The sequence below is a fragment of the Mauremys reevesii genome, linkage group 7 (assembly GCF_016161935.1).
Source record: "Mauremys reevesii isolate NIE-2019 linkage group 7, ASM1616193v1, whole genome shotgun sequence".
In the NCBI taxonomy this organism is placed as follows: Eukaryota; Metazoa; Chordata; order Testudines; family Geoemydidae; genus Mauremys; species Mauremys reevesii.
In genome coordinates, this window is record NC_052629.1 from 101,359,110 (window position 1) to 101,385,155 (window position 26,046).

General features: G+C 41.9%; 1 protein-coding gene and 1 long non-coding RNA gene across 9 annotated transcripts in view; one reads left to right on the forward strand and one right to left on the reverse strand.

The window, feature by feature from the left end:
* LOC120409228 overlaps positions 1-2,472 on the forward strand; it is a 146,532-nt gene extending 144,060 nt beyond the window's left edge. For all 3 annotated transcript variants that reach the window (XR_005601213.1, XR_005601212.1, XR_005601216.1), the window contains one exon: positions 986-2,472. This is a non-coding gene — a long non-coding RNA (uncharacterized LOC120409228). The remainder of the gene's footprint in view (positions 1-985) is intronic.
* The window catches only part of ARHGEF3 (Rho guanine nucleotide exchange factor 3), a 267,112-nt gene that overhangs the window by 109,770 nt on the left and 131,296 nt on the right, over positions 1-26,046 (reverse strand). The gene's annotated exons all lie outside the window — the stretch shown is intronic.

Here is a 26,046-nt window from a genome sequence, read left to right on the forward strand (position 1 = left end):
TTTCAGCTGTCGAGATTACACACTACAATAATGAAGGAATGACAGAAGCAATCAGAACATGAATTTTTCTTCTTTTCACAAGATAAAAGCCACTGAAAGCTACCCAAATAAATTGGAAAATTGCTGCCAGTGGGAGATAATATTCTGAGCAGCTTTAACTTACAATAGTACAGAATGAGACCCATGGGAAAACAAACGTTAAAATGCTTATGAAAAAGGAAGATATACTGTACTTCAGAATTCCCTAATTTCGTTTTTTAAGATATTTTGTACTGACCTTTGAGATTCACCGTTATTATTCATTAGTGTCTTGTTATACAATATCTGGACTAAAAAGACTGTTCCTTAATAGTTTGCCATGTTTACTGCTTCTGTACATTATAATTAACAATAACAGTGCATAGCACTTATATAGAACTTTTCATCCATAGATTTCATTTTAGAAGTGTATATCCACCTTATTATCCCCACTTTACAGATCAGGAAACTGAGGCACAGAGGTTAAGTGGCATGTCCAATATCACATAGTAAATCTACAATATAGATTGTGTGTGCACACAATATAAAAAAAACCCAGGTCTCCTTGCTACAAGCCCACTGGATCATGCAACCTCACACATTCACATGAAACCTAAAACATTTCTAGTAGACCTGTTAAAGTGATTGTTCCAGTCCCACCATCTGTTGCAGATAGGTTTATATAGTAATCACTGCCTAATAATGCTAATATTGACACAACATACTGCTAACATTTATTATATCAGCCCTACTTTTATTTTTCTTGGAATGTAGTTCCTCCTGTAACAGAATTTACTCAGCACTGATTTCTCTGCTAAGATGCACTGACTGTGAAAAACCCATAAAGATAAGTTCCCTAAAGAAGAACTAGCAAACATCACAGCCAGACATTTTTCAGTAACACTGATATGTTTCAGGCCAAGAAAGACTGATAAAATATATTGACCTTAAATCTCCCTTTGTCTAGGGCTAATGATGCTGAGTCATCTCTTGCCTATCACAGCAAACCACCATCAACTTTATGTTGCATTTCCTGGAAGATATCTTCAAGATCAAGAACGCAGTTCATTAAAGAAAAAGGCCTCATCTGAAGCAGCTTGGGACATCAAGAGTTTCTGGCCATATATGGATCTTTTGGTTTATACAGGACATGAAAGAGAGCCTATCCAGGCATCCCTCATCCATAACACAGGATCTCCAGCTCAAGATTCCTCCTTGATCTCATCTTTCACATGGGGAAAGAGGTGACCTCTCAAACTGGAAAGTCTCAGATCATTTAGAAAAGAAATACCATCTTAATTAAATAAATTGCATCCAGAAACCAAACAGGCAGCTAGCACAGATCAGAGAACAGTTTCCAAATTGATTTAAAAATACAGCCCAAAGTAGAGCACATTACAGTAATCTAATCTTGAGGTGAAAACAATGACTAGGGTTTTCAAAGGGGCCAAAGGGAGTCAGGCACCCAAATCCCAATGAATTTTAATGAGTGGGGGGCACTTAACTCCCCGAGGTCCTCTTCAATATCCCAATCAGAATGGACAACAGTAGCAGAGGTCACATCTGAAACAAATAGTCCCAGCCTCCTTCCCAGAGAGGTAGACAGAAGATTTTTATCCATCTACATGAGATTTATCTATCAAAGTAACCCGAGCAGTCTCTGTGGCATGACCAGGTCTGTACCCACATTCAAAAGGGACAAAGAGATCTGAGGCAGCTAGATACTTTGAACTGTCTTGCAAAAACCTTCTCATTTTTGATGTTCTGTTTTGCCTAGGAATTTAGAGACGCAGATTTACAAAGAATGGTTTATACTTCCAAATAATATTAATAAATACATACTTTCTATTAGAGCTGGTTGAAATCTTTCCATTATAGAAAACTTTAAATAAAATGGTGAAAAAACTATTTTTTTAAATTCCATTACATTTTGTACAGGATTTGGAACCAAGTTTACTTTGTATGAATATAGCACTTCTCATCTGTATGTCTCTAAGAACTTTATGAAGGAAACTCTTTGTCCATTGTGCTTCATAATTCCTTCTGTGTTGGCATAATTATTTTTCAGCATTTTTTTTTCAAATCCATAATGAAACACACTTCCTATTTAAACTGGTCATTTTATCAAAACTCTAACCATAATAGGATGAGAGACTGAAAAATCTTCTTACCAAATGTTCTAATACCAAATACTAAATTGTGGCATTACCACTGAGATTAAGAACAACCAGGATGATTAGAAATCTTTTATTTAGTTATAAATAAACCATCACAGAAACTTCTTAAGATAAAGACAGGGTGGAGAGTGAGACTGATTCAGTCATATAAACTTATTTCCATGTCACCCTTGAAATCCTACTTTTGATTTTTCCATAAATGTATCATCTCATTCACCTTTCTATTAAAAACCAGTGGCATAGATTTCTGATTTCAACTTAAACACCACAACCATAAATTTACAAACACATCAAGAAGAGATGATAACCTTTGTCTTTTTTTGTGGCTGTTGTCAATCAATTTTAAGAAAGATGAGCAAGATATTTTCTTCAGCCTCATCACTCAATTCTGTTGCTGTCATGTGCTTATTCTATACTTTTTCAACTGTGCAATATTAAGGCACAAATATATGAGTTTTAAATTTAAAGCAGAAAGTGCCATTCTTTTTTATTTGTATGTTCTTTTGTATTAGGCTGTCTGAACTATGCTCATGTATCTGAAAATCTCTGCTAATTTGCATTTCCTGCAGTGATAGTGTAAAGGGCAGAACTGATAAATTGTCACTACTTGGGCCAGCAAACTACAGTTCTGCATTCTTAGGTCAGTCAGTGTAAATATTATTGATGCTCTCCCACTGGAAAACGTTTGCATGGCTGAGATCCTAAACATGCTTGACATTATGTTGACATTATGTTCACAAGATCAGCGATATAGGAAATTAAATTAACATTGGAACAAAGCTTCAAATTAGTGTTTCAGACATTTTTTATCAGTGGATTGCATATCTTAGATCGACCCTGCATGGTAGTTGAGATCTTTCTGAAGATAATTTTCTGTCACACAGTCACAAAAATATTAGGATAATATTTAGAATCTTCAGATATTGAATTAAATGCACAGTATCAAACTATGACTGTTTTATATTCTTCTTACATTGGATTCAAACATGCAGTTTGCTTCACAAATGTAATACAATTCCAATTCTAATATAAGGGAGCCCAGGTTACTCCTTTCAATCCAAGCAGTTAGCCAGTATTTAGTGTGGTGTTTCTCACCCTCATATACAGCTCCATTAAAAAATACCAATCCCCTTGTGTGACGTATGCCCAGAAAGGGTTAAGCATCCTGCAGGATACATGGCTCAAATTCAACCTTAAAAACATATGGGGAGATGTTTGCAGTGGCGGATTTAGAGTTAGTGGGGCCCTGTATGCAGCTTCATTTTTCGCCCCCTCCCCCATCCTGGAAAATAACACTCTCTCTTATCTCCCCTGTTTTTCATTCTTTTTTTTCCTTCATCCTCCTCCTATAAGTAATGGGAAGAAAATGAAAATAAAGTGAGGTACCTGGATTGGGGCAGGGGGTTGGGGTGTGTGATAAATGAAGGGAGGGGGGTAGCTCCCTTTTATGGAAACCCAGCCAGCCAGTAGCTATAAAATCCCTCTTAGTAGCTGCTCTCTAATTGCTCTACCTGTACAGGGTTAAAAAGTCTCACTGCTATGCATAGGTTAAAGAAAGTGAGTGGACACCTGGCCAAAAGAGCCAATGGGAAGGCTAGAACTTCTTAAAATTGTGAAAAAAAAACAAAAAACTTTTCCTTTGTGTGCTGCTGTTCTCCCAAGGAGAAGAGGACAGGGCAGCAGCTATGCTGTAAGAAGCTTGGACCAGGTATAAAAAAATCATCAGTATCATACCTAGAAACTACTCATTTAAAAATCAACATATGTAAGTAGATCAGGGAATGTCTAGGAAGACATGATTAGGTTTATCCCTTTTATTTCATTATGGCTTGTGAATTCCTCTGTGCTAACCCCCACGTGCTTTTGTTTTGCTTGAAACCTTTAAGCTGGGCCTCAAGAAAGCTATTCTTGGTGCTTAATCCTTGTAACTGCTCTTTTAAAATCTAATAGCCTGAGTTCCCAGATGCATTTTCTCTCTTTTTTTTTTTAATAAAATGTATCTTTTTTAAGATCAGGATTGGATTTTTGGTGTCCTAAGAGGTTTGTGCACATGTTGTTAAATTAGCTGGTGGCAACAGCTAATTTCCTTTGTTTTCTTTCTTAGCCCTTCCCTGCAGGGGGGGAAGGGGATGAAAGGGCTTGAGGGTACTCTACAGGAAGGAATTCCCAAGTGCACCTTCCTGGGATCTGAAAAGGGGTTTGCATTTGGGTGGTGTCAGCGTTTACCAAGCCAAAATCAGAGAAAAGCTGTAACCTTGGGAGTTTGATACAAGCCTGGAGTGGCCAGTATTAATTTTTAGAATCCTTGCGGGCCCCACCTTCTGCACTGAAGTGCCAGAGTGGGGAATCAGCCTTGACAGGGTGTAAGATGGGGTGCAGGGGTCAGGCTCTAGGAGGGAGTTTGGGGGTGCTGGGTGCAGGCTCTGGGCTGGGACAGTGGGTTGGGGTGTGGAAGGGGGTGAGGGGTGTGGGCTCTGAGCTGGGGGCGGGGGTTTTGGTGCAGAAGGGGTGAGAGGTTGGGCTCTGGGAGGAAGTTTGGGTGTGGGCTCTGGGCTGGGGCAGGGGGCCGGGAGGGGGGTACGGGGGTGGCACTTACCTTGGGTGGCGCAGCACCCAAAGCAACTGGCACACACCCCCCTCTGGCAGTGGCTCCTAGGGTGCAGAGTTGGTGCTTGGGGCGGGAGCAGTGTGTGGAGACACCTTCCTCCCCTTTCCCCCACCCTAGGAGCTGCAGGGACATGCCTGTCGCTTCCGGGAGTGGTGCGGCATGGAGGAAAGGGAGGGAGGAAGAACGGGCAGGGAGCCACCTTAGCCCTGCTTCTGGCACATCTCTGCACGCCCCTTGGGAGGAGAGGGGCAGCAGGTTTCCATTCGCTGCCCAGGGTGGGGGCAGCATGTGGAACTGCCTCCCCCCTTGCCAGAGGCGTGCAGAGACGTGCCAGCAGCCATCCGCTTCTGGGAGCAGCGTAGGGCCACTGGCCATGGCATGCAGGCAGCCTGCCTGCCTGAGCCCTGCTGCGCCAGCCAGGACTTCAGGGCAGGTTGTCAGATGAGATCTGTCCTGCATTTTGGGGGCCGGCTTGTGGTTGGGGGCCCCATGACACGGCACGGGTTGTTTCATGGTAAATCCGCTCCTGAATGTTTGCGGTTTTGTGTATTTACATATATATGGGTAGTGGTCAACAATGTAATCAACAGTCCCTGTCTATGCAGTATTCTGTTAATTCAGAGATCAAAAGTATATCTTAGCATTTAAATGAACTGTAAACATGGGATATTGCCGTATTCATCTCTCTTTGAAATGTATAGCCGATCATCTGCAAATGGTGAAAAACAGGCAATTGCCTTATGTTAATTCGTGTAGCTAAGTACCGGTGATGGACTTACTTCAAAGTCGCTCTGATTACCTATTGTAAGCAAAGGGACTCTGACCTATCAAAGAAGGCTTGAAATTGTATAGAAGATCCTTGGGTCCTGATCCTGTCATCTCAAATATGCTTGAGGTTTCATGCAGGGGAAGCCTAAACCACAAGGACTGAGATCCCAGTTCTGACTGGATCGCCCTGAAATATAAACATTGGACTATAACCTTTAAAATATTTCTGAAAGAACTCTTTGCATCTACAAAGCTCACCATCTCTGCTATAACTCTAAACCTCAAAAATTGAACTCATGTCTGTATGCATATTGATTTTTAACCATACTCTCTTTTCTTTTAAAATAAATTTTAGTTTAGTTAATAAGAATTGGCTGTAAGTGTGTATTTGGGTAAGATCTGGAATATTCATTAAGCTGGGAGGTAATGTATCCGATCCTTTGGGAGTGGTAGAACCTTTTATTTTTAATATGATGAAATAAGATTTTCATTAATCCTCATCATATCTGACTTGGGTAACTAGGTGGAGGCCTGAGGCTGGGTTACTTTAAGGGAACTGTGGTTTGGACTTCTGAGTAACCAGTGAGGTATAACAGAAGCTGTTTAGTGCTGGCTTGGTAAATCTAAGGCCTGGTCCACACTAAAAAGGGGGTTCGAATTAGGGTACACAAATTCAGCTACGGGAATAGCGTAGCTGAATTTGAAGTACCCTAATTCGAACTACTCACCTGTCCAGACGCGGCGGGGTCAAACTCTGCGGCTCCCCCATCGACTCCACCACCGCCGTTTGCAGTGGTGGAGTACCGGAGTCGACCGCGGCGCTTCCGGAGTTCGAACTATCGCGTCTAGTTCAGACGCGATAGTTCGAACTCCGTGAAGTCGAACTCACCGCGTCAACCCGCGCGGTGAGTATGGACCTGCCCTAAGTATCGGAATAGCCACCAGTTTTGGGGATTGTCTGCCCCATTCTTTGCAGTTCACCCTAATTGAGTGACCTCAACTGGCTCCCCCGGGACCCTGGTCACACCTTGTGTTCGTATTCAGATCCCAGGAAAAAACCCTCAGGGTACCTGGCTCAACTCCTACTGGTCTTGCACGTGGCCTGTGCTTTGGGCAGTAGCTCTTATTGTTTCAACTATCTATTCCATAATGAAGTTTAATTACTTTTTACATTGACCCTGAATGAAGGGTGGTTGTCTTACCTACCAACTTCAATGAGGTTTCACCCAACTTCTGGCATAATACCACAGATTTTTTCAGTATCGTGGTATCGAAGTTCTATGGAAATAGGTGTATCAAAAAAGCACACATACTAAAAACATCTTTATGATGAAACATTCTGATTTTGGCCAAACCTTTCATCAGCTCCCCTTCTTCTCCTGTCATGAGTGCACAGAGATAGCAGCAAAAGGCATATGTGAACATTGGCTGGTTTTAACCAGCAGGCATTAGGCTTGTAACAAGAGTTCTTTGTTGCTCCTAAGGTAATGTTTTTCCATTGCATTTGTTAAAACGTGACTAAAACAATAGAGTGGCAAAAGAATAGTCGGTGGCTTTACAATGTTTGAGAAGCTCCTTTTGGTTCTTTCTGGGATTCCAAAAATACATGTTTTTGCTCCTGGGGCATATCATAAATATGCCTATTTCCAGTACAGGAATTGCAATACTATGCATATTTCATCAGAGAAACTATTCACATAAAAAAAGTTGTTTTCTCTGAACCAGCAACTATTTTCCACAAAAATGTGTTATTTTATTATCCCCCAGAGAAAGTCCTGTGAATGTCCAATTTGTATGCCAAGAAATGCACACTCACAATAACCAAGGCAACTTCAAAGCAGAAGGAAAAGGCATAACACAGTAACTCAAATTTGTTATTTTTGTCCACTCATACGCTTATTTTATTTTTTATTGCTTTGATTGCATCTTTATACACACAAACATATTATTCGCATTTTGCATACATGCTTTGTGACCATTTTGTATTTTTCTCCTCTGCTACAATAGTCAGACTAACTCTGCTTTTTATTTAAGATCATAAATAGCAAATGGGCAACATATTGTCTCCTTTGTTTCTTGTTTTCAAATACAGACCCTAGTAATGGCTCCCTGACCTTTCAAATATTTTACAAAATACATTAAATGAGAGCATGGTAAATCCACTTGTAAGTTGTCATAAATTTTTGGGGAAAAATAACAACCTCAAAACTAAGCTTTTGTTTTCAGAGGGTGGGCAGGGGAGGAGTTGATTTTTTTTGTTTTTAGATTCTAGCCTGTATGTTTGTGATACTAAACCATAAGAGAACCAATACAGGGCTGTTTTAGGGTTAAATTCTGCAAGAGGCTGAGCACTCTGGCCTCAATTCAGCAAAACACTTTAAGCAGTTGAGTAGTAGCACATGTGGCTTCAATGGGACTAGTCACATGCTTAAAGTTAAGAACATGCTTATGTGCTTTGCTGGATCAGGGCCAGAGTGCTCAGGACCTTGCACAGCCATTCCTTATGGAGTCTTCAGACAAATCCAGTGACTCTGCTATTGCTTATTAATTTTCCAAGCAGCAGCACTGTGAAACTGACAAAACTGGCTAATTTCACAACTGCTGGCCTGTGTTCAGTACAGTACTGATAAGGCGAATGCATGGAATGGAGTTTGTTGGTACGCACCCCAGATTTTACCCCAAGTCTAAGTCAAACATGCACAAGTTCTGCATCTATATTGAGGGGACAGCAAAGGGTCATGTGTGTAAGTGTATATTTGTGTATGCACACATTCTAAATAGGTGGGGATCAGAGAGCACATGCCCCTCCCCCAACCTCTCCAGTGGTTGCCTATACTTGCCTACCACAATCTCTTCTTCCTCTAGATTCCCTGTGGCAACAAGTTTTCTGTTACCTCCTCTTGCCTACCCTAATGGCGATCCGTGTTGCTTTTGTGCTGCTGGGCTGTTGCCAAGCAGCCACTTTTACAGTACAGTTGTGCTGTTCATTCTGAATTCTGCAGCACTCCAACTCCTGGAGTCCCAAAGATCATTTGATTTGAAACAATCCAGAATTCATAGCATGCAGTACATTTGCACTGTACTGAGAGCAGCCAGCTGGCAACAAACTAGGGCGCCTAGCAAGCAGCACAGATTCAAATGACCCCTGCACCCTCTTTTAATAGTGGAGCTCACCGGTGGGCAGCAGTTGCTCTACCCACCTGCACACTTAAGCTACAGTTTCTGTCAGGGTGCTCCTCATTTTGCCACCATATGCAGGACCATTGCCCTACCTGACTGCCTATCTACCTACCCACAATACCATGTTTACTTTGAGTTTATAGTAGGTCTCCATTCAGGTAAAGAGCTGTGAAATACACAGTTGTTTCAGCTGCAGGTTGATTATTTTGACTCTCAAAAACAATTATTCCAAGCATTTATATAAAGTAAGTACAATACTTGTCAGCACTTTTCCTACTAGTGCATTGTTATTTACAGTAGTACTTTCCTTTTTATATAACATCACTGTTCACTGATCTATTCATGAAAAGTCAAACTATTTAAAAAAACTTCAAACAACAATGTTCATACATAATCTCATGCAAAAAAGTGTAGTGATTATATATTTATGGATGTAATTCACAAAGTATTGAAGTGAACACGCTGAAACAACTTCTGTTTCACTGGAAAATTATACTTAATTCATAGACAATTTTTAATTGTACCTACTGCATAGAGTCAGTCAGTCAAAAAGTTCAGATGTTTAACATCTGTAACATTCTATTCTATAAAGATGTATACAGCAGCTGCAGACAAAGCTTAACTGCTATATATTCATTATGCTTAATTTTGTGCTCTACAATTGTACTGGCTTAACACTACAACCCTTTTTCATCCTTTTCTTTTTTTTTTTTTTTTTGGTAAATGCTCTGACCATAATTAGGCATAGCATCTGAGACCTGTATTACACATAACTACTTACAGGAATACAATAATGGTTTCAGTAATTCTTTTGCTAACATATCACCATCCATTCTGTCAAACCAGCTTACTATTCTACAGAAAGCTTTCTACATATTTTACAGGTTTCATAGTCAGAGGTAAAAGTAAAAAAACATAAAAATTAATTGTGAACATGTTGATACAAATGAATGTAACACATGAAAATAAAACTCCTAAATTATAAAGATCAGTTACCCCAGCATAATGGCTATTGCATTAATTTTCCTAAACATTTATTAGTCTGCTGAAGATATAAATACACTGTAGAATAATTGCCTAAATTTTATTTTTTGCAGAGAGTTGGACTTTGTGACCAGAAAATACTAGGCATGAATGGTCCTGAGTGCTGGAAACCTTCTATGATAGGATTAAGTATTCATAGTTATGGAATGTCAGATTATAATAAACCAATTCCCCCAAAGCTGGTATTTCTCCCAGCTTCATTTTTCTCTTTAGTCAGAACAGACGTTTAGACAAGGATTGACAAAGCTACAATAGTACCAGGGGAACCAAAACAAAAACTCCCCCTTCCCCCCCCAAATCGCAATAAAAACACTTTACATGGTAATCATTTCTATCATTTCAAGCATTACAATGCTGCTCAAACATCAGTGTCAAAAAGTGAATCAGTAGTATTATGTTCACCAAAAGATTCCAGGAGTTACCCAAGTAAAGGAGGAAAATGCAACTCTTTATCAACACATCAAATCAACAACTGCGCTTGAATGCAGCAAGTTCCATTATACACATATTGTTATTAGCTTCTAAAACTAACAGCCTCAGTTTTCAGAAGTGACTACTGATCTGGGTCCCTTAATTATTATTAATGTAAAAGTATTTGACACAATTTCTTTACCAACAACATGGAAAAAATGTTTGGCCTGGTCTCACTGTGAAATCTAAAATGTTAAAATCATTCTAATAATTTAGTTGCCACACATTCAGTAGAACAATATTTTTAAAGGTGATACGAGACTGGTATTCTGTCAACCAACTCAACTCTTAATATAAACAAACTTTAGCCGTTGTAAATTTATTTTTTTTAAATAGCTTAAAGATCCCAAATCAAACTAAGACCAAAAATCAATAATAATGAAAAACCAAATTCTGCCATACATTCTGCTCTCCTTTGGGCTAAATTTCACATTCTTTATTCAAATTTCCCATTGAAGTCAAAGAACATTTTGACTGAGTAAGGAATGCCTTTATTTGGGTCAGAGACCGATCTCATCTTATAGGAAACTTACCAGAAATGAAGAAATCTGAATACAGTTAATCAGTAAGGAAATCACTTTTGTAATCTTTAAAAACAGAAAAGGACACTTAAGGATGGTAACAGTCATGGTGAACTTGCTAAATATACTAAATTGTCAAGATATACTCCCTCTATGTTCGTGTTTAATTTGAATGAGAAAAATAAAAGAGAAAGGACATTTGCTTTCAAGACTGTTTCTTCATTACATATAGTTTGTGCTGGTATGTTCAGCCTATGTTATGTACATATTTGCCGCTATATTGAATAAAGATAGATAATAAAGGAAATGTTAGTCCTCCATACTTCAGTAAGATACTATTCAGAAACAGACTGAAACCATGCAACAGTAAAAAGGGAAGAGACATGGGGACATAGCCAGCATTGTATAAATTCTTTCAATAGAGTGCTCCTGGGTTTTATTTATTTAGGAATAAAGAGAGAATAATGTAACATAGCCCTGGGAGAAATAACACATGCCACTACTCCAAATAATACCAGAGTCAAGCATCTGTCTGTCCAAAAACAATCATATGATGGATTAATAATGGATTAAGGACAGTCACCTTATAATAAAATCTGAATCCAGCTGGGGCACTGACCTCCAGTATGATAAGGGAATTATTAAGAAGTCATGCATAATTCAAACATATTGCATATACCCTACTGGCCAAGGCTAACAGTATCTCTAACATTAGCAGGTAACAGAAGTGAATTTAATAGAACAAAAAAGGCAGAAACAATATATATTTTAATTATCTCAACCCTGATACGCAGAGATAAAAGTAATCCCCTTTAATCTTTTAAGTCTGGTTTGCCATACCTTACCAATCAAATACTAACTTTATTATTAGGTTTAATTAGGTCAAATACATTTTCAACTACATTGACTCAAATATGTAATATGTGTTCTTATTGAGCACTAAAAGCAATCAAAATTAAGGAACTCGGATAGGTTGCATGTAAATTACATATAAACCTGGATAACTTTCTGTTCATATTTCATAATGGGACACATTTTATTAACATTCCAACTTAAAATAAAACTTCTAAACAGATCCATAGATAAGAAGTCTTCTCTAGTTCAGAACCTGCTAAAACACTACTTTCTTTTTAAGGTTATTATCAGCAATGATAACTGTTATATGTTACCCAAAGAACAAACAAGTAACATTTCTAATGCACAATAACTACCTTTCATAGGGAATCTTACTATGGTTTTGACATTATGAAGTACAGCAAAATTCATGCTATTAGTATCCACTCACTATAAACATACACAACTTCAAAGACAGCTTTATGGCAATACTCAGGATGTATATGAGGGCAAATTTTCAGAAGAGTTTTGCTCCCATTTAGGCATGAGGAGAAGTAGCCAGATTTGCAAAAGAGCTCAGCATATTGGATGCTGACCTATTCTGAAAATCTGGTGTCAAATGTGGGGCTGGTCTGTAACATTCGCTGTGGGGGACAAGCATGGTGCTACAAGCACTTTCCAAAAATATCAGTCTACCCATTTTACAGTGGGTGTAAGTGAGGCATAGAGAGGTTAAGTGGCTTGCTCAAGGTCACCCAGTAGGCCAGTAACCGACCTAGGAAACAAACCATGTCTCCAGAATCTCATTTCAGTGATCTATCCATGGGCCACAGTACTCTGAAGAGAAACATTGCACTATGAATTTAAGAATGCACAATATTCAGTGTGCATTGTTTTTGATACATAGTCATTGTATCATCCATCATTGTAGTATGGGAGCTTATCAGGAAGTTAAGGATAACTAATAAATTGCTTTGCTGATAGATTCCATGCAGGTTTACAGCACAAGCTAGGTCCAACAAGATTCTAATGCTCAAAAGCCACCTTGATACAGCAATAGTGGACAGAAATATGGAAAGGAACAGGACACCAGAGGACTACTGAGAGACACTTTAGGGCATACTTATAGAATGCAGAGGCATAATAACTCCACAAACAAAAATACATTTAGGACAGATGGAAGAATCATGAGGACAGGCCCTTACTATAATGGATGAAAATGATCCATCCCAAGCCTAGGATCATAATTAGGGCAAAAAGGGGAGAAGCAACGATAAACTGAGACAAACTGGGCTGTTTGGATTTAATGAGTTCTCTGATTTTGTTAAACATATTTCACATATTTCTTCATCCCTCCAAAAAATACCTACTAGCCAAAGGCAGCAGCAATATCCATGAGTTACAGCAGACCATAGTTACTATTGCTAGCAGTGAAGGGCAGCATACCCATTGCTCTTTTTTAGGCTGAAAAGGGTCAATACCAGTGTTACAAGAGCAGCATGCTGATGGGTGTTCGGTATCTTTATAGCAAAAGAGTAAATTTCAAGAGATCTTTAAATTACTGAGGGCTTGTCTACATTACCACATTGGGTTGATATAAGATACGCAACTTCAGCTATGTGAACAGAGTAGCTGGAGTTGATGTAATTAGATCTACTTACCATGGTGTATTCACTGTGGTAAGTCGACAGCTGATGCTCTCCCATCGACTCTGCTTGCGCTTCTCGTTCTGGTGGAGTACCGGAGTCGACGAGAGAGCACTCAGCGGTCGATTTATAGCATCTATAGTAGACGCAATAAATCAACCCCCGCAGGATCAATTGCTGTGTGTCGATCTGGCGGGTAGTGTAGACAAGCCCTCAGAAGCTAAAGATCCTTAAATGTCAGGCACATTGTACCATCTGTCACCAACTGACCCCCAACTATCATTCACAGTTCCCCCTTTTACAATAGTAATTGGACTCACATTCCCTAGCTTTGTGTGTTCCGCACTCAAATCATTAGATTACAGTTCCCACCACTGTCTGGCTTAGTAGTGTATAGCCAAACTGAAGAGTGCAACACGGTCTGAGATTGTACTCAAAGACTTTTCTTCCCACTGAGACTACTGAGAAAGAAGCCCTGCTCCCATGTAATAGAGTATCTCCTCACTTAAAGTCGTCCCAGTTAACGTTGTTTTGTTATTAAGTTGCTGATCTATTAGAGAACATACTCATTTAAAGTCGTGCAACGTTCTGTTATAAGGTGGTTTGGTTTGCCCCATTCCGCACTCTTGGCGCTCCTGCCAGGGAACGGGGTCGGGGCGCGGGGGCTTGCCCCACTCTGCCCGCTCGGCGTTCCAGCCAGACAGTGGGGTCAGGGAGTGGGAGCGTACCCCGTTCCGCCCACCTGACGTTCCAGCTGGGGAGCAGGGTTGGGGCCCGGAGGCTTACCCCACTCCACCCGCCCGGCATTCCAGCCAGGGAGTGGGCAAGCCCCCGACCCCGCTCTCTGGCAGGAGCACTGGATAGGCAGAGTGGGGCAAGCCCGACCCAACCAAGCTTCACAATCATCGTTGGTGAGATATGTATACGTTGTCTTTTGTCTGGTGAAAATAAATGTCCCTGGAACCTAATCCCCCCATTTACATTAATTCTTATGGGGAAATTGGATTCGCTTAACATTGTTTCACTTAAAGTAGCATTTTTCAGGAACACAACTACAACATTAAGTGAGGAGTTACTGTATATGTTACAAGTTCGAGATGTCGTGAGAAGTCATTTGCTGATCTTATTTGTGAATGACAAAGGTGACTGAATTTAGATGGGTAGATTCACACATCTAGCAATAGAATGGGTTTGGGGTGGTGGACTGAAAACTGAGGTGATCAGGAAGGAATTTGTATGAATGGCAAAAGCAATAGTGGACAGAAATGTGGAAAGGAACAGGACACCAGAGGACTGCTGAGAGATACTATATGCCACAGATAGCATGAAGAGGCATAATAACTGCACAAACAGAAATACAGAATGCAGAGGATTGAGGAGAGGCACCATCTAATAGTCTGAACACAGAATGGAAATAGAGAACTCCTGAATTCTCAACCTAGCTCTACCACTGGCTCATTGCATGACCTTGGAAGATTGGAGTTAACTCTCTGCTTCAGTTCTCTCATTCATAAAAAGAATTCTCTCTCTCTCAGGTTTTTATGACCAGTTTAGTTAGATAATGTTTATAAAATAGTTAGAATATGTAAATCATTATGTAAACCCTATTATTATATAATCAATTAAATGGGCAGAACTATGCCCATGTACGGGTATGTTTCACAGGACCCATGCACAAACAAGTTAAGGCCTTTCTGTACAGACAGATGTGATTTGCTGAGATAGAAGCATGTTGGATAATTCCCATATTTCTTCATATGCAGATTTCTGAGTGTAATAGCCTTATACATGCATGTATCCACTAACGGAATTTTGTTGTTACAGCCTGCTGCCCACATGTATCACAGGTATATCTAACTACATGACAATGAGGGCTGATACTCCCAAAGTTGGCAATAAAATATGCCATGAGTGCCCGCCAGCATGAGTTACTACTCCATATTACCAATCCATGGAGCACTCCTATCCCAATCCAGTCCATGAAACAAGTACAAAAGGTGTTTAAAAAACCAACAACAACATGATTTGGCCACAATCTTCCTTGTGACAAATCAGCAGAGTTGAAAGCAATGCTTCCTGTGAGAATGAAAGGAAGCTCTGCCTTCATGACTGATTATTCAGTGGGAGACAGGTGGTCTGGCACTGGCAAGAGGCATTAACAAATTAAAAACCTATTTTTATAAAGGGATACTGCTTGTGGACTGATATAGATGTAAGCTGGCAAGAGACCCAGCCATCTGCAGCAGAGATTCTGCTCTCCACTTTATGGAACAGGAGTGATTCCAGGCTTTTAAGTTTAACACCCTTATTTAGATAAGGTTTTTTTCTGGATAGATTTAGACTTGGGGAATAACATCATTTACTCTAGTTTGGAGACTATGAGAAAAAGCAAGAGAACTTCAGCGTAAGGAGTAAAAATGCTTGGAAAATAGAGATGGATCAGTGAGCCCAGCTGAACATAAACCTAGCCAGCCAACAAGTGATCGCAACCTGTAGCTTACAGAGCTTCGGTATAATAACAGCTAATTGTCCAGCAGGCGGAATCTCATGTAAATTGCTCCATAATTCTGTGTAGCAGGAAGAGCTGCACAGAAAAGTTTAATATGTTTAATTATTAAATGCATGTCCAGTTAATAAGCAAGATAATGAATCCTATTACAGAATCTGAGATTTACTTTCTGTAGAATAGTAAAAATAATAGATAATTACAACATTTAGAATCTAAATTAATAATAGACATTACTTGTATGTAGTTTCTATATCTAGCCCTGCGGTTTAATTGTTCTACTCGCCTGACAGTGGGCGATCTCACTGAAGACATATCCATCTGTTATATTGCATATCACCACACTGGCATAATATAATATACCTGGCATACAACAGGCAGCTGGTCAGTTACTATTTATTTGCACTGGGCTAGTGCCCAAAGGCTCCAACCTGGATTTGGGCCACACTGTGGTATGGAAACACAAAGATGGTCATTGCTTTGAAGAGTTTATAATATAAACAAAAATAGAAATAGATGTATTAGAGTAATAGATATCAAGTCAACCTCTAAAGCAAAGTATTTGCAGTCAGGTTTTCACTGAAGTTGCGGGGACAGAATTAACAATTGTGTAAGGAATCAGTTCTAAGATGTAATCGCAGAACATAAAAAAAACACTAATTCATAACAGTGTAAATCCTATTAGGCTGTTAGCAATTGAAATTAACTTTCCCCCCATCATAGCTTCTTACCAATGGGTCTTTATTACCGTATTTTCCGGCGTATAAGGCGACTGGGCGTATAAGACGACCCCCTAATTTTACAGATAAAACATAGGTTTTGGCCTATACTCACCATACAAGACGACCCCCCCCTTCCGAGGGGGGGAGCCCAGAGCCTTTTAAATCCCAGCCGCGGCGGGGAGTCAGAGGGCTCCAGAGCCTTTTAAATCCCAGCCGCGGCGGGGAGTCAGAGGGCTCTGGGCTGCCCGCTGCGGCGGGGAGCCCAGAGCCTTTTAAATCCCAGCCGCGGCCGGGAGTCAGAGGGCTCTGGGCTGCCCGCTGCGGCGGGGAGCCCAGAGCCTTTTAAATCCCAGCCGCGGCAGGGAGTGCGGCGAGGAACCCAGAGCCTTTTAAATCCCAGCGGCGGCCGGGAATCAGAGGGCTCTGGGCTGCCCGCTGCGGCGGGGAGCCCAGAGCCTTTTAAATCCCAGCCGCGGCAGGGAGTGCGGCGGGGAGCCCAGAGCCTTTTAAATCCCAGCCGCGGCCGGGAATCAGAGGGCTCTGGGCTGCCCGCTGTTTATACCCGGCGTATAAGACGACCCCCGATTTTTGGGGGTTGTTTTTTAGTATAGAAAGTCGCCGGAAAATACGGTTTTTGTAAATCTAAAAAATACTAATTTTTTAGATTTACAAAATATTATGCCCATTGCCTACAATATCATATATATTTCTACCTAAAATATATATTTTAATTTACCAGTTAATATGATTTTTATACTGAAAAAAGTAAAACAAATTGAAAACAAGTAATATGGCTATCAAGGAAGATGTTTTTATATGTTAATTCATTTGAAGTAAAATTGTAATGATGCAAAATTATTGAGGAAGGAGTTGGGATATGGAGTGGGGTAGAAGGGCAATCTACACTGAACCTCTATTCAAACTATGTTTTTCCTTGGTTTAGAATGCAGGTTTGCCATCAGATGAATTTTATATATTGCTATTATAAACCAATATTAGCACAATATATTAGCAAAATGTTTAATAAATAACAATCTATTTATAAAATTATAATCACAAAGGAGCAGAAGAAAATGTGCATCTTGTGAGACAATTGCCCAAAATTATTTCCTGTCACATTCTATGATAATTCCATAGAATTTGTTCACTTTTTTCATATGAAGAAGTAGTTGCCACTGTGGTGTGATGTCCCACTAGGCATTCCCCCATTACACCCTCTGATCCACCCAATAAACATCAGCAGAAGTTTTGTGTTTTAAGAATAATGATTTACCCAGTATATCACAACAGGACATAGTGATTCTGCCTAATATTATTACATCTAGGTTGTGTAAGGTACAGGGCTGGAGGCAAAGTTTCTCCTGTAGAATTCAAAAAATCTGTTTCTAAGGCCATGAGCCACATAGCCATGACAGGATCCGGTTTCAATTCCTGCATGGCACTGTATCACTATCCAGCACCAAAAGATAATCTGCAGGGACAACATAAATGTTTCTTTGCAGTATCTAGAGATCTTGAGGGCAGCTAATTACTTTCTACCTAATGGACCAGAAGTGGCTCCCATTTGACTGGCAGAACAAGTCATCAGAAAGAGCATAGGAATCTTTCCCAATTTGTTGCAAGCATGAAAAGCTGACAATACAGGACCCTGTTCTAAACCCTTACGTGACAACCATGGACCAAACCCTTACCCAAACCTAAAAGTGGGGTTTCAGGCTTGAGATTGCCTATCAGACCAATTTACCACAGATTACTGCTATGACAGACCCTGCGCCCCTCTGCTAGAATCAACAGGACTCATATTTGATTCCGAGACACAACTCTCAGAGCCAGAACCAAACAAACTTTGAGACAAATGATAACTGATGAGGGCAAGAGGTCAATAGCTGAGTAGGGAACTGCCCTGGTTTAGTGAAGGACAGTGCAGAGAGAAGAATTTAAAGGGACATTGGACAGCAAATACATTTTTGAGTCTTGTTTTAATGTACCATAATGGCATTTAACCACAGCAAGGAATTCAGGGTGTTAGAGGAATGAGGTGACAAGCTTGATGCTATGCCAAGTTTAAAAAAAAAAAAAGAGAGAAAGAGATGACTGGACACACTGTCTCGTCTCCAAGATAGATTTGGGATCACTGTCCCCTATATCTTCATGGGACAGTCAGTAGCTGGCATGCAAATGTTCTATGATTGACAAAGATGTTATCACCGCAGTAAGAGTCTCACAGGAGCCCTGCAAGAAAAATTACCTCTAACTGAACTGAGTTCTTGCAAAAAAGTGACACTTCCTCTCTACCCCTGCAAAAGCAGAACTACATTTAGGAATGCAGCCTGCAACTGTCTACAGGATGTCCTCTGGCCATCTGCAGTAGAGGTCATAAATCACAAGCAAGTAAAGTAAGGAAAAGTCACCCTAACTTACTCCCCACTGATATTAACCTTGATATGTTACCAGGTAGTGTGAATTTAGTAAATCCTTGGGAAAGTTTTCTGTCCATGATTTCTGCAAGATATCTTTCACAGATAGATTGGATAAACAATTTGCAGTCTATTATTCATGAACTAAACAATAATTCTGTTGGCTACATATAGTGTGTGATTGATCATTAACAGCATGCTAGGCTCAAGGATCCTGCAAAGGAATGCAGGTATGCTATCCTGAGCTACTTTGATACCAGACTTGAATCCTGTAGGTACGTACAATATAATTACTCTAACCGTTAGTAGGTAGATTTAATTAGTTCCAGTTAAAAAATAAAGAGAAAACTAGGGTCTGGAACAGTGAGGTCCTGTATGGAAAACTAGAACAGCTGTCTTGGAAAGAAAATTCAGGCTGAAGTTTATGTTTCATGGTTATTATTTAAGTTAGCAATAAAGCCTAAACCCATAAAAGGTGTTTTGTCTTTCTGTGGTATGTATCCTTTGTTCAAGGGAGGGTGGGAACTTCACCTGCTTTAAGTCACCTGGAATTTTACTGCTCCCTGGCTGGATAACAGAACTTTTTTTTTTTTTTTTTTTTTTTTAAATATCGGAGGATAAAAAGACACCAAATAGCAAGAAACAAAAAAACATCTTGTTTATGCAGCAATATTCTTGTTGATATACAAATATGGCTACTGATGCAAAGCCACTCACCAAAGCTCAGTGTGAACAAAATGTCTTTGCACAAATGTCTGCAAATAGCAAACAACAAGGGTGTATGAATATTATTGAACTGAACATCAGTTCAGAACTTGAAAAGATTCACAAATACTGATCTGCAGTCTTGGGCCAGCCTCGCTACAGAGACTTGTTTTTAAATCCTTTCATAAATATGAAAGACTATTCCCAATAAGGGAGAGTATCAGCTGTCTCCAAAAAACACTTTTTTATTTAAAAAGGCAATTACATTAATGGTGGGCTAATTAATGGTGACTGAGGAATGAGGGTACACAACAGGTTGAAATGGAGCTGGAGGATGTAGCGGGACGGTGTGGCTCCCCTCCTCCCCGGGGAGGGTTGAGCCCCGGACACAGGAAGGGGTGGGGCTACAGAGCGGTGAGCCCGCCCCTCAGATGGTCAGGCGGCGACCCGGAAGGATAAAAGCCGGCCATTCCAGCTCAGTCGGCACCCAGCCACCGTGGGGAGCAGACCTGCCTGAGGGAGCTCCTGACGGGGAAGCCGCTGGAGTCCAGGGCAGCTGCCCGGACTGGCCGGAGATCCCCCTCGCTCGCTACTGGGAAGACCTGCCGGAGCTTCCCCGTGCCACCTACGAGGAGGAGCCACCAGGAACTTCCCCGCTACCTTGCTGTTTCCCCGAGGAACTACCAGATCTACCCCCCAGCCCGGGTTGTGAGGAACCCATGCAGTGGGACTTCCCGGGACCGGACGCTGTGGACCAGGTAGGACCCGAGGGGGATATTGGAAGTGGCCCGGGGGCAGCCGACCTCAGTCAGGCTGCTGACCAGACAATACCCATGTCAGTGTGTTGCGGTCAGGATCCCCACTGACCGTCAGCGGTAACGGCCGCTGCCTAGGGCCCCGGGCCAGGACACAGTGGAGTGGGTGGGCCTGTGTCCCCCCTACCACCCCCACTTACGGGTGGCAGTTATCCCCCTCACCTCACTGCTCAGCCCTGCTACAAGAGGCCTGAGCTCCCCTTGTACTGTTTCCTGCTCCGCCTTGCAGCCAAAGGCCGGAGCCCCAGTAGACTCGACTCTGTTGTCTAGCCTTAAAGAGACAGGGCAGAGCCCACGTGAGACCAGCGGGCCGGTGTGGCTCCCCTCGGAGGGTTGAGCCCCGGATGCACCCGTGTTACAGAGGAACACATAGCTGTTCTCCACAACTGCACACACTGAAAAGTTCTGAACAAAATAAGTCAACAGTAGAGCCAATCCTGAGACAGCAAACAGGGTCCCAGAATATCTTCTTTGTTTCTAGTTTTAGAAACTATAATTCTAGTTTGAGAGCAGCCAACTCCCTCACAACTGCAGAAACATCACACATCAGGAAGGTGGAAGTAGTCAATGAGAAACTGGTCAAGAGCGGTTCCAGCATGAGACAGATGCCACTAAGGTGAACCAGCAATGCCACTGACTACCAGGATGAATTAGCAAAATAGCATATTTTTACACAGTCTTACAACCTACATGAAAGAAGGCTAGTTTGCGGGAAAAAGTACAATGATCTTTTTTCTGTTTATAAACACCTAACAACTCCTGGGGCTTCACTGCTTCCAATCCCTCATTCTCCTTTCCTACCTCCTTTTCCCCAGCCTCTTAATTCCCAACCACTTGAATAACAATTAATAATACTTTGTATTTCTATGGAGTCTTTCATAGGAGAATTTCAGAGCTCTCTATCCATAATTACTGTTCACATCACTGTCTGAGATACAGAATTGTCCTCATTTTACAGATGGAGAAAACTGTATCACAAAGAGGTTAAGTGACCTACCCACAGTCATTGGCACGACTAGGAACAGAAACAAAGGACATGTCTACATTGGTAGAGTTAGAGTTACAGCGCCGCTCAGAGAGCGCTGAAGGGAAACTGCTGTTGTGTGTTCACACAGTCAGCGGCCTGCCCGATAATACGTTCACATTTGTGGCACTTGTAGCGGTATTCAGAGCACTCTGGGGAGCTACCCCACACAGCATTTCTTCCTCTTCTGCTGCTAAGAGTTGTGGGAAGACGGAGGAGGGTCGCGGGGCATCCTGGGTCCTGTCCCAATGCCCCGTGATGCATTCCTTCACATCCCAACAATCCCCGTGCTCTCACCACACGTACTAGATATGACACGAGATTGCTTGTGGCATTCACAGAGGTGCTGATCACACTGGAATGGCATTTCTGGGTTCGGGAGACAAGCACTGAATGGTGGGATCACATTGTGATGCACGTGTGGGATGACGAGCAGTGGCTGCAGAACTTTCGGATGAGGAAAGCCACATTCATGGGACTATAAAAGCAGCAAAGAGTCCTGTGGCACCTTATAGACTAACAGACATATTGGAGCATGAGCTTTCATGGGTGAATACATGCTCCAATACGTCTGTTAGTCTATAAGGCGCCACAGGATTCTTTGCTGCTTTTACAGATCCAGACTAACACAGCTACCCCTCTGATACTTGACATTCATGGGACTGTGTGATGAGCTCACCCCAGCCCTGTGGCGCAAGGACATGAGAATGAGAGCTTCCCTGCCACTGGAGAAACGCATGGTGATTGCACTGTGGAAACTAGCTACTCCAGATTGCTACGGATCGGTCGCTAACCAGTTCGGAGGGGCAAAGTTGACCATTGGACTCATGTTGATGGAAGTGTGCAGGGCCATTAATCGCATCCTGCTCGGAAAGACCGTGACTCTGGGAAACGCGCGTGACACTGTGGATGGCTTTACACAAATGGGCTGACAGGGGAGGACTGGAATGCTATGGGTATAGACTGGAGCCAGGAGGTTGATAAGCGTGTGTTGGTAGTGTCTTGGGGGAGCATGGGAAAGAGTTTTGCAACAGTGGCTACAGGGGACGGCAGGCAGGCGTGGAGCTGCTCAGTTTGCACAGCTAGAATCGCCTGGAGCGTGTCTGCTTGGCGCTCCATAATGTTTAAGAGCGGCTCTGTGGCTTCATTCTGGCGTGCCGCATTCTCCTTTCAGTCCCTCTTCTCGCTGTCCCGCCACTCCTTCAATTCCTTTTTCTCAGCGGCAGAGTGCATCATAACATCACACAGAAAGTCCTCTTTAGTTCTTCTTGACTGCTTTCTAATTGTGCGCAGCTGTTCAACCACTGATAAAAAAAGAGGGAGTCTGGGCTGGGCTCCCAAGGTCATCTCTGTGAAGTTTAAATGCAGCATTTTACAGAAGCAGTATTGTTTGCAACACACAGAACACTGATTCAGTGATTTAAAACACAGCCAGTACACTCACACCTGTCACTAACTGGCTGACCCCAGGCAAGCACACATGAGCCACAAGACCCCCAAAATGGTGAGTAGCCACAGGGGCAGGGTAAATCACTCTTCCCAGACTCTGCTGTACACTGGGCACGTGGCTCTTGGGGAGAGCCAGCACTGTAGAGGGGGCCTGATAATCATTCCTGTCCCCACACTTTCCACAGGATGTGATCATTATGGAAGATATCTCGCTACTGAGGATGAGCAGGAAATCAAGGGAGGGTCTTCTCCAAGACTGCAGCTTCCGCCATGGGCCCTATGTGGCTCACCTGTGTGCAGCAATGGTCATGTCTGTCCCCTCCATGATGATACAGTAGCACGGGAAAGCTATTGTTAATGAGGCAAGAAACAAAGCAGCTCTGCTGAAGAACCTGCGGCAGTGGATTGCCCAGTCTCTCCATGAGAGTTTCCTGGAGATCTGAATCATATTCCCATGAAGTGAGGAAGTCAATCAACAGCCTGATCCGCTACTCAGACTAGGCATGCGATGGGAGACAACCCTGCCTTCTGTAACCCTCCTGCCCCCAACAACTTGCTTCAGAGATTCCCAAAATCCAATCCACTTACCAGGGACCTCCACTCCTGTTTGCGCTACACCAAGATACAACTGCTGTTATTGGCTAGCCTCTTCCGGATAGAAAAGAACTCCTGGCTGCATGCCTTTCTGACCTCTGAGTCATCCTCTGCCTCTGGGTCCCCCTCCCCCTCGACATCCAAGATTTCCTCCTCCTGGCTTGGGCCACTCTCAACTGGTATGTGAGCCACCAAAGTATCCACAGTGGTCTTTGCAGTGAAGGTGGGGTCGCCGCCAAGTATCGCATCCAGCTCTTTTTAGAACCGGCAGCTCGTGGGTGCAGCACCGGAGCGGCAGTTTGCCTCCCGCAGCTTGTGGTAGGCGTTCCGCAGCTCCTTCACTTTGACCCTGCACTGCAGTGTGTTCCGGCTGTGGCCCCTTTCTGTCATGCATTGTGAAATCTGTCCACAGGTATCATAATTCCTACAGCTGGAGTGCAGCTGGGACTGGACTCTCCCCAAATGCTGATTAGGTCCAGCCGCTCGGCAGTGGGAGATCGTCTGGTGCATGGAGCAGGCATGGCCACCTGGAAAAATGTACTGAGAGCACTGCACGTGTCACCGCGCAAACAGGAAGGGGACTTTCAAAATTCTAAAGGAATTTACAGGGCGGGGATGACAGTTGGTCACCTGAGGGCAGTGCAGTAGAATTCAAACCAAAGACCAGAGAGGCGAGAACAAGCATTGTGGGACCCCTCCCAGTGCTATAATTGACCCCAGTGTCTACACTGGCACCGCAGCACTGTAGTCCTGGCGCAGAAAGCTGTACGCCTCTTATCGGGGTGTTTTTTTTTAAAGCGCTGCAATTGCGCAGTTTCTGCAAGCTAAGTGGCTTGGCAGTGTGTATACCTCAGGATTTACAGCACAGAAAGTGGCTTTACAGTGCAGAAATTTGCCAGTGTAGACAGGGCCTTAATCTCTTAACTCCAAGCACTGGGCCACATTCCCATCCTTTGCACATAAGCAAAATAATCCTGTCACTGGGGATTACACCTTCACACATTCTAGGTGTGGCCTTCTTTAACACCTTTTCAGTAACATTTAATTTACAAAGGCCATTCTGGAAACACATACTGTACAAAAAAAAGAGAACATTACTTTTGTTCTACATGCAAAGCACCTGTTAGTAGAATGTATTCTGGGAATTATATCAAGTACTTTACATTCACATAAATACTGTTTCTTCAATGGTATGCAATGTTGTTAAAGATCTAGTGTAAAACTACTGTAAAGATGAAAGTTATAGTAAGTCAAAGTACCTGAAGCTAGGCAGATAACTGGCAAAAAGAAACATCAACTTCTAGTTCACAGCTGGTATCCAAGGGGGGAAAATGCCCTCTCTTTTCAAAACCTTACCTTGATATGTACAGCCAAGTGCAAATGGTTCATTCCCCAACTACCCTTAATTAGCCCATCTCTAACATCACTGCCTTTTGAAATAAAGTGCTAGAACCGGCTAAAATTCTCCCCCATTGGGAAAACTGTTTTGTACTCAGGAAAGGATTAAAAAAAGAAGTGTTCACATTTTTCACAGCCACCTATTCAGTGACATTTAGGGAGTCTACAATACTTGATGAGAAGGCAATTTCATTATACTGTAAAGAAAGCTTGAAATCAAAGCTAACAAAAATCTTAGAAACTTTCAGAATGTCTCATTTAACACTTTGAGAAAGCCATTTACAGACCTATGCACTTATCCAACTAGGTATCCCATTAAGGGATTGGAAAAAAGCATCTCTACAAATAATTTTCAACTCTACAGATGTGGAAAGCCTGCATCCTGCTGATAACACTGAAAAGCATTTTCATTTGCCAGTAAAACCAAAAACTGCATGGTTATGTAATGTTCAACACAGCAGGTAACCATCTTTTGTAGTCTGAGAATAAGAAACTGTACTTGACCAGAGTTTATGATGAAATACATGACATGGTAACATAAAACTAAGTGAAAATTCCATTGCATATTAAACATCCAGTGAGGCCTTCAACACAGGAGTATCCTTAAATGACCATTATATACTATAATTATATGCTCCAATCCCGTGAGCTGGTGAGCACCATGCTCTGAGTAGGGTTAGATGAATCAGGGGTAGCACTGGTGCAGCTGCAGCCTTAAAGATGTAAGAAATTTCCTAGTGCCGACAAAGTCCATTGACTTGAGTTGGAATTAAGGATACTCACAGCCTCACAGGAGGCACTTGGCACCTTGCTGGATCAGGCCAATGATTATGAATTATGGAGAAAAAAGTTATACGAAAGAGCTAGGGATGGGGATGCTTTACTGTTTTTTGTATTTGAATAAATTAAATAAATTGTTTAATGCTCATGAACATGAGGAAAAAGAGCAACAGTCAGATATGGATCAGGCCCTTCAAAGGGATTTTCACATATAATTCTTCAAATCTTCTTCAGTCTTGATCTAAGGAACATCTAGAATACCGGACCAAAAATCAGAGGTGAGTCTAAACAAATCTGAAACAGTCTAGAAGGAATCTACATTGTAACTCAGACTTTCTTTAGGTGCCTTCAATGTATATATTACACTAA